The sequence below is a fragment of the Wyeomyia smithii genome, chromosome 3 (assembly GCF_029784165.1).
Source record: "Wyeomyia smithii strain HCP4-BCI-WySm-NY-G18 chromosome 3, ASM2978416v1, whole genome shotgun sequence".
In the NCBI taxonomy this organism is placed as follows: Eukaryota; Metazoa; Arthropoda; class Insecta; order Diptera; family Culicidae; genus Wyeomyia; species Wyeomyia smithii.
This window is the reverse complement of record NC_073696.1, coordinates 160,996,427-161,006,082: the sequence shown is the minus strand read 5'-3', so window position 1 is coordinate 161,006,082 and position 9,656 is coordinate 160,996,427. Positions and strand designations below refer to the sequence as shown.

The 9,656-nt window shown below is 38.4% G+C and overlaps 1 long non-coding RNA gene across 1 annotated transcript; it reads right to left on the bottom strand.

Moving 5' to 3' along the window:
- Window positions 1–3,871: 3,871 nt before the first annotated feature.
- On the bottom strand, window positions 3,872–4,841 carry LOC129732108 (uncharacterized). The gene is made up of 3 exons (XR_008729178.1): window positions 4,431–4,841; window positions 4,317–4,373; window positions 3,872–4,126 (listed from the first exon to the last, which is right to left on the bottom strand). It is a non-coding gene; the product is annotated as an uncharacterized LOC129732108 (long non-coding RNA).
- Window positions 4,842–9,656: the final 4,815 nt, after the last annotated feature.

The following is a 9,656-nucleotide window of genomic DNA, read 5'->3' as shown; positions in this document are numbered from 1 at the left end:
GTGTGCAGCATGAAGATTGCCATCAGGAAATCCAATTTTGGAAATCAAAATGCCTTTTTCAAGGCACATAAACAAGTCATTGAAAGTTAATTTTTGTCAACGCAAGCAAGCATTCTGTGTTGCATCCTAGCAATTTAAATCTGTCGCACCCGTCGAATTTACTGAATGTGAAATAGCTTCCACAGTGCATGTTGTCCGTGTATCTTAATTCCCCCAATGTTAGGGCAGCTCAAAGGTTGTAATTAGCAACCGATTTTGAACCGCAAAATGCTTTTTTTCAAGGCAAATAAAAAATAATTGAAGGTTAATAATTTTCTGGCATCAACACAAGCAGACAGTCTGTGCGGGATGCAATCAAATTCTGTTGTAGTTGTCTAATTTTCACTTTATTAAGTAAACCCCCCACTGTACACGCAAAAGTTCAAGCTTTAATCATCCAATGTGTCCTTTCAATTCGCACAGAATTTGCTCTGACTTCGCACAACCAATGCGTGATACGCATAACGCAAAAGTTGTACAAGGAATACATTGACAGAGATCAAAATCAGAATATGTATCATATACACAAAAATCGTAATGTCTCGGTAAACTCCGGCTTCGGGCGAACGATCAGTTTCGAGGCGCTCAAAAAACCGTTCTTTACTTTCGCGAGCCGGTGCCCCAAGGAACAATTTGGAAGCCCTTATAAAGGTAAATGTGAAATAAGAGCAGTGTAGATGCAACCGGTGCTGAATAAACAACACGTTGAATTATTTGTTGTACAAACGTTGCCGCATTCTTTATTCATATATTATTCCAATAGTGGAACTCCAGCTTAACAGAAGTTGTTTAAACGTTTGCAAGAGATTATTAGCAACACTTATGAATATGTGCTGCGTTAAAGCGCTTTAAAGCTCTCCGCTCATCAGTTGCGTTCTCGCCTAATAAAAGCGATTTGAACATTTCAAACGGCAACCTGGCGACGTGTTGTTCAAATGCTGCACATATGAATTTTAAGTCTTTCAAGGAGCAATTCTTTAGCTCTTATAGACGCGAACGTTAGACTACCGGTTTTTTGGAACATCACTCTCAACGCGTCGCATAGTTAGTTTAACGCAGCATAAACGTTGTTTTCAAACCACTAAAAGAAGGCAATCCACGGGTGACGTTCCATTGGTTTGTTATTGTTGTTGTTTTTCAAGTTGCAAATCCAAAACATAACCGAACACGAGACCTTTGAGCGTTGGAAAGTAAATCTAAAGTGGTATTCTATTGTTGGGTAAAGTATTGCTCCACGCAATACTAGAGCAACCAATCGGACAACTGTTGTTTTTCACGCTTTTCGATTCGCATTGCATCCAAGTTGCGACTGTTCGTACAAACGTGGAGATGTCAAAAGATGAAAACAAACTGGTTTCAGCTGATCGCAACTGTCTCATGGATTGCCTTAGATTCGCAGCTTATCTTCTTTCAAAATTTTCAGTGTTCCCCCTAAAGTTTTGAAGTAGAATACTTCTCTCAGGAAGTTCGGTTGCATAGGGATGTAAAATGAAAATCTAAAACCGAAAAAAGTGAAAAATATGTCCAATTTAAAATGCTAATAAATCGGTTAGTAATCGATGGATTTCCTTCGTTCTTGCAGCAATAGATTGGAAAATCTTCTAAGATTCTTCCCAAATGCAGATATTTGTAACTTTATTATTCAAACTATCGTACTATTGAAAATAGTCAAACCTCGTCAAAACTAAAAATTCGGCCTCTGACTGGTCGTTATATGATTGCTTCCCGAGCATGGTCGACAGAATCATAGACCTTGCCATTTGAAATGTGCAATTTGGCCTATAAAAGAGCTTGTTTCACTCGAAGCCGCTCATTATAATTCTAGACTGCAACAGAAGCAGCCCTCCCTTAGCAGCAACAGTGGATACAGCAGCAGTAGTAGTGCACCAGATAACGGGCGGAGCGCGTCTCAGCATCGATAGCAGGACCAGGGGATGCAGGGCAGCGGATACCAATGGCAACGGAAGCGTTCACTACTGTGGCAACGGGGATAGCGCAGCGGTTGACGTTGGTCTCAGCATCTATATAAGCAGGGCCAGCTGATGCAGTGTGGCTTTTTAGTGAAATGCTGTCTCTGAGCGATAGCAGGCACACTAGCAAATGCATCCAACGAAAAGAACGTTCTGGAAAGCTTTTCAGTGTTTATTTTTCCCCAAGGAATACTTTATTTGCACTGCCAGTGATAACGCAGAAATGTGATCGGCATCTTATCAGACATTGAATTAAACAACAAATTGTCCTTTTCAGGATGAAATAAAAACCTAATTGAAGAGTTAAAATTTTCTTTTAAATCAATTTACACTTTCAAGAAATTTGGAACAGATATATATTTAGTTTCATCTCGTGTCATGAGCACAACATCGAAAAGCTTTCATTATCAGCATAAACAATAATTTTTCGCATAATTAAAATTCAAAAATTACAAGTCCAAATCATGGCAAGCAACTATATTATTGCGAATGGTCAATCCTTGTTGAAGCGCAAAATTCGACTGATCTGATAAGTCGTTAATATGATTGCTTCCCAAGCACGGTCGACAGAATCATATACCTTGCAATTTTAAACATGCTATTTGGCCTATATAAGAGCCTTTTTCACCCGAAACCGCTCATAATAGTTCTAGACAGCGACAACAGTAGTCTTCCCTTAGCAGCAGCAGTAGCAGTGCAGTGGATACCAGGCGGATAGCGGCCACAGCTGTGGCATGGCAATGGCATGGCAAAGCAGCTGAGCCAGCTGATGCAGGGACAGCGGATACCAATAGCAGCGTATAGCGGTCAAAACATTAGCATGGCTACGGATAGCGTAGCAGTTGCAGCGGGTTTAGCATCGATAGCAGCTGATGCATTGAAGCACTTTAAACGCAAGCAGCCGGGTTTTCTTGTAAAAGTATTCTACTTAATCTTTGCGGTCGTGGCTTTGCATACAACCCTCCTGTGATTTTTTTTTATTCCAAACAAAAAAAATTTGACGATATTATAGCCATATCATGAAAGCCAATTCATGAATTAACTTTAGCAAGCCATTTCGGGAACAAATTTCCTATGGGGCTCTTCTAGAGTAATCATTCAGTGAACAAAACAAGGACCATTTTGAAGGTATATCACCAAGAACACCCGAAACCATGAAAATAGATTGTTGGAGTAATTTCATAAACAATGAATCAATAAGTGTGAGATTCTGTTCAAAAATTCATAGAGCTCCTCTGTTTCGGAATATACCCACGGGAAAACTGAAGTTGCTGAATTTTTTAGTGCTATAACTATTTAAATCGGATAAAAATTGCAAACGTTACAAGAATATTAATTTCTGGGTACACGGGTACCCCACTATTCACGTAAGGAGTAAAAAAGTCCCTCATGCTAGCCCCCCCTCCCTCCGCTGCTGTTTAAAAACTAATATCCAAAGTTGCCTTTCAACGAGCTCTGAGATGTCACCAATTTCTAGCACTATAGATTAAGGTGAAAAAAAATGAAATACCTAAAAAGGCACCCGGATTCTCCGTCGAGCACACAACTCAAATAAATAAATTAAGCAAACGGTCAGTCAACCGAGTTTGTTACGATTAGGTATTTTGAAATCAGGTTATCAGGTTGGTTACAAGGTGGATTATTTCATATCGAAGCATAATCAGTAAAAATCAATTAAAGAAACATAAATTTGGGTGCATCTAACAGCGTTTTCATGACTTTGCTGTTAGCCCCATACCTAGTTAAATATTCACTACAATAATTTCTATCAGAATCGTCTTTCGCGTTCAGCTTGGTTCCGGTGTTCCGTAACCGGTTGCGTCATTGCATTGCATAAAGCTTGAATCTATATCTGCCTTTTATCAAATCAAAATCATTCTATTTTCGTACATTCAGTAGGAATACATAATGTTGAATTTTTTTTTATGTCCTAATACAGATTTACAGATTACAGATTAAGCTTGCTTTCGAATAAACAATATATATAACTTAAAACTATGCAGAAAGTGGCCTAATACACAATCTTTTACACCTTTCCTTTTCTGTGTTGTCGTTTTGTTGTAGCTACATTGTTCCATCCTCTCCTCCCGCATCATCAGTAATCACTCCTCCAGCAACTAAAAAAACAGATAGTTTAATCATAAAACTTATTTTCAAACAGTAAATTGAAAGTATACAGGCATAGTGCAATAAATATATATGATTTTTATGTCGTCTAATTACTAGTAACCCTAAACTTTGTTTAAAGAATAAACTTTTGATTTACAAACAAATTTTCAGACCAGCAATGCTTTATGCAATACCAACCTGATCGAGTTGATGTTCAACAAGAAAAAAACGCTTCGAAGGATTCAGAATTAAATTCTGAAAAAGATTTTAAAGCGTCATCATTGGTTTGGTACACTCGATTTACAGACTTACTGGTATCGAAATGTTATAAGCTATGTCAAATAAAATTATTCCCAACATTCGATAAAAATCGCTGCAATCCCCAATTGCTACGATAAGCTTTCCTCATAGTCAATTAGTATGCAACTAAATTAGTTGTAAGATTAGTTCTCTTTACTTGACATGTAGGTTTAAATCCCTACGAATAACAAGCCCTAATCGCCAAAGCAAATAAATCCTAACAATTATAATTTCACATTAAAATAGTGTTGATTGATTAGCCACACAAAATAAACAATTGATAATTTACTATAAAACACTTGAGTTACAAATGAACCTTCGTAAGCAATAGTAAAAGTGTTAAAAAAAGATATTTTTAACACTTTTATTATTGCTGATCAAGTATCCCTTTTACGAACTAATCGATGCAACACTCTCGTATAAGTGAACATCGTATCGCAGATCATATATTCAACTGATTCGACCAAATTGCGTTCGATCACAAATACGATACGATACGACCAAGTATCCCTTTTACGAACTAATCGATGCAACACTCTCGTATAAGTGAACATCATATCGCAGATCATATATTCAACTGATTCGACCAAATTGCGTTCGATCACGAATACGACACGAAGCGTTCAAAACAATAATATATGTACATTTATACATAGGAATACCATCCGTCCTGATTTAGCAGAGCATGTCCTAATTCTAAGATCCTATTTGAGCGTACTGATTTATTTTTTATATTCTGGCATTTGTCCTGGTTTTCAAAGTGAACCATTTCGGGACACAACGCAAACGAATTTTTTCTTCTGTTGAATCTCAACGAAGTGACGAGAGGAATCTTCTAGGTGTTGAAATCGTTAAACATCTAATTCTCGCCAAACATGTGAAAAGGGCCCATGTGCCATATGTAAACAAGCCAAATTTTCTCGTTTTTTGATCAATACAAGCGAAATCTGCTCTTACCAATAAGATTTATTGATAAAAAAATTTACTCTTAATCAAACAATCTTGTTTGTACGAGTAGATTAAGCTTGTATTTATTGAAAAACGTGAAATTGTGGCTTGTTTACATATGGCACTTGGGCCCTTTTCACATGTTCAGCGAGAATTATGAAGTGACTATACGGTCCCTCATTTCAACAACATGTCCCGCTCAGAAATTTGTCCCGCGTGTCGCACGCCTTTGAAATGCCCCTCGGTTTTAAAAAATGCTGGCATTAAAATTTGATTTCTTTTATCTATTTGCTAGAATACAATTTCTGTCACAAACTGAAAGAGAACGACACACCCGGCTGGAGACACTAAAACGAAGACTCTGCATCTCTATGTTTACGCAGACACCTCAGACCAAAACTGCTCAAATAGAACATCACTGGTTAGCCACGTACAAATGAATACATTATGTTATATAAAATAGTTAAAAACAAAATTGTAACACCCCTCCTCTCACCTTAAATCCCCACTAGCTCGTAGTCGGCCGCGAGAATAAAGAAAAGGCCTCCCTCTTTTCCCTGCTAATTTAGAATTAAAAAAAAATGTACTTGGCTCAGTTAAACATAAATTGTATCGTGCCGTGTCAAATAAACTATTTAAAAAACGAAAAAAAAAAACCATAGCAACCAAGGTTACTTTGCAGTGAGTGAATAACAAATGCATATCAACCACTAGTATATAAATGTGTTCGGGTGTTTTCGTCATGTTTTTTTTGAAGTAGAATACTTCTCTCAGGAAGTTCCGCTACATAGGGATGTGAAATGAAAATCTAAAACCGAAAAAAGTGAAAAATATGTCCAATTTCAAATGCTAATAAATCGGTTAGTATTCGATGGATTTCCTTCTTTCTTGCAGCAATAGATTGGAAAATCTTCTAAGATTCTTCCCAAAATAAGATAATTGTAATTTTATTATTCACACTATTGAACTATTGAAAATAGTCAAGCCTTGTCAAAACGACAAATTCGACCTCTGATTGGTCGTTATATGCTTGCTTCCCAAGCACGGTCGACAGGATCATATACCTTGCAATTGAAAACATGCTATTTGGCCCATATAAGAGCCTGTTTCAGCCGGAGCCGCTCATAATAGTTCTAGACAGCGACAACAGCAGTCGCCCTTCCTTAGCAGCAGCACTAGCCCTGTGGTTGGTCACCACGTCTCAGGAGCAGCGCGGTTTTTCTCAGCGTGTGTCGCCAGACAGCCATTATTCCCCCCGTGTTGGGGCAGCATGAAGATTGCCATCAGGAAATCCAATTTTGGAAATCAAAATGCCTTTTTCAAGGCAAATAAACAAGTCATTGAAAGTTAATTTTTGTCAACGCAAGCAAGCATTCTGTGTTGCATCCTAGCAATTTAAATCTGTCGCACCCGTCGAATTTACTGAATGTGAAATAGCTTCCACAGTGCATGTTGTCCGTGTATCTTAATTCCCCCAATGTTAGGGCAGCTCAAAGGTTGTAATTAGCAACCGATTTTGAACCGCAAAATGCTTTTTTTCAAGGCAAATAAAAAAATAATTGAAGGTTAATAATTTTCTGGCATCAACACAAGCAGACAGTCTGTGCGGGATGCAATCAAATTCTGTTGTAGTTGTCTAATTTTCACTTTATTAAGTAAACCCCCCACTGTACACGCAAAAGTTCAAGCTTTAATCATCCAATGTGTCCTTTCAATTCGCACAGAATTTGCTCTGACTTCGCACAACCAATGCGTGATACGCATAACGCAAAAGTTGTACAAGGAATACATTGACAGAGATCAAAATCAGAATATGTATCATATACACAAAAATCGTAATGTCTCGGTAAACTCCGGCTTCGGGCGAACGATCAGTTTCGAGGCGCTCAAAAAACCGTTCTTTACTTTCGCGAGCCGGTGCCCCAAGGAACAATTTGGAAGCCCTTATAAAGGTAAATGTGAAATAAGAGCAGTGTAGATGCAACCGGTGCTGAATAAACAACACGTTGAATTATTTGTTGTACAAACGTTGCCGCATTCTTTATTCATATATTATTCCAATAGTGGAACTCCAGCTTAACAGAAGTTGTTTAAACGTTTGCAAGAGATTATTAGCAACACTTATAAATATGTGCTGCGTTAAAGCGCTTTAAAGCTCTCCGCTCATCAGTTGCGTTCTCGCCTAATAAAAGCGATTTGAACATTTCAAACGGCAACCTGGCGACGTGTTGTTCAAATGCTGCACATATGAATTTTAAGTCTTTCAAGGAGCAATTCTTTAGCTCTTATAGACGCGAAAGTTAGACTACCGGTTTTTTGGAACATCACTCTCAACGCGTCGCATAGTTAGTTTAACGCAGCATAAACGTTGTTTTCAAACCACTAAAAGAAGGCAATCTACGGGTGACGTTCCATTGGTTTGTTATTGTTGTTGTTTTTCAAGTTGCAAATCCAAAACATAACCGAACACGAGACCTTTGAGTAGTAAAGAGAAAGTAAATCTAAAGTGGTATTCTATTGTTGGGTAAAGTATTGCTCCACGCAATACTAGAGCAACCAATCGGACAACTGTTGTTTTTCACGCTTTTCGATTCGCATTGCATCCAAGTTGCGACTGTTCGTACAAACGTGGAGATGTCAAAAGATGAAAACAAACTGGTTTCAGCTGACCGCAACTGTCTCATGGATTGCCTTAGATTCGCAGCTTATCTTCTTTCAAAATTTTCAGTGTTCCCCCTAAAGTTTTGAAGTAGAATACTTCTCTCAGGAAGTTCGGTTGCATAGGGATGTAAAATGAAAATCTAAAAGTGAAAAATATGTCCAATTTAAAATGCTAATAAATCGGTTAGTAATCGATGGATTTCCTTCGTTCTTGCAGCAATAGATTGGAAAATCTTCTAAGATTCTTCCCAAATGCAGATATTTGTAATTTTATTATTCAATTTATCGTACTATTGAAAATAGTCAAGCCTTGTCAAAACTAAAAATTCGGCCTCTGACTGGTCGTTATATGATTGCTTCCCGAGCATGGTCGACAGAATCATAGACCTTGCCATTTGAAATGTGCAATTTGGCCTATAAAAGAGCTTGTTTCACTCGAAGCCGCTCATTATAATTCTAGACTGCAACAGAAGCAGCCCTCCCTTAGCAGCAACAGTGGATACAACAGCAGTAGTAGTGCACCAGATAACGGGCGGAGCGCGTCTCAGCATCGATAGCAGGACCAGGGGATGCAGGGCAGCGGATACCAATGGCAACGGAAGCGTTCACTACTGTGGCAACGGGGATAGCGCAGCGGTTGACGTTGGTCTCAGCATCTATATAAGCAGGGCCAGCTGATGCAGTGTGGCTTTTTAGTGAAATGCTGTCTCTGAGCGATAGCAGGCACACTAGCAAATGCATCCAACGAAAAGAACGTTCTGGAAAGCTTTTCAGTGTTTATTTTCCCCCAAGGAATACTTTATTTGCACTGCCAGTGATAACGCAGAAATGTGATCGGCATCTTATCAGACATTGAATTAAACAACAAATTGTCCTTTTCAGGATGAAATAAAAACCTAGTTGAAGAGTTAAAATTTTCTTTTAAATCAATTTACACTTTCAAGAAATTTGGAACAGATATATATTTAGTTTCATCTCGTGTCATGAGCACAACATCGAAAAGCTTTCATTATCAGCATAAACAATAATTTTTCGCATAATTAAAATTAAAAAATTTCAAGTCCAAATCATGACAAGCAACTATATTATTGCGAATGGTCAATCCTTGTTGAAGCGCAAAATTCGACTGATCTGATAAGTCGTTAATATGATTGCTTCCCAAGCACGGTCGACAGAATCATATACCTTGCAATTTTAAACATGCTATTTGGCCTATATAAGAGCCTTTTTCACCCGAAACCGCTCATAATAGTTCTAGACAGCGACAACAGTAGTCTTCCCTTAGCAGCAGCAGTAGCAGTGCAGTGGATACCAGGCGGATAGCGGCCACAGCTGTGGCATGGCAATGGCATGGCAAAGCAGCTGGGCCAGCTGATGCAGGGACAGCGGATACCAATAGCAGCGTATAGCGGTCAAAACATTAGCATGGCTACGGATAGCGTAGCAGTTGCAGCGGGTTTAGCATCGATAGCAGCTGATGCATTGAAGCACTTTAGTGAAATGCAGTCTCTGTGCGATAGCGGGCACTAGTAAATGCATTCAATGGAAAGTTGACACATTTTGACAACACATGAGCCGTCTAGTTTTGAGTGTTAAATCAGCTTTTCACTGTTTATTTTATCACAAGGA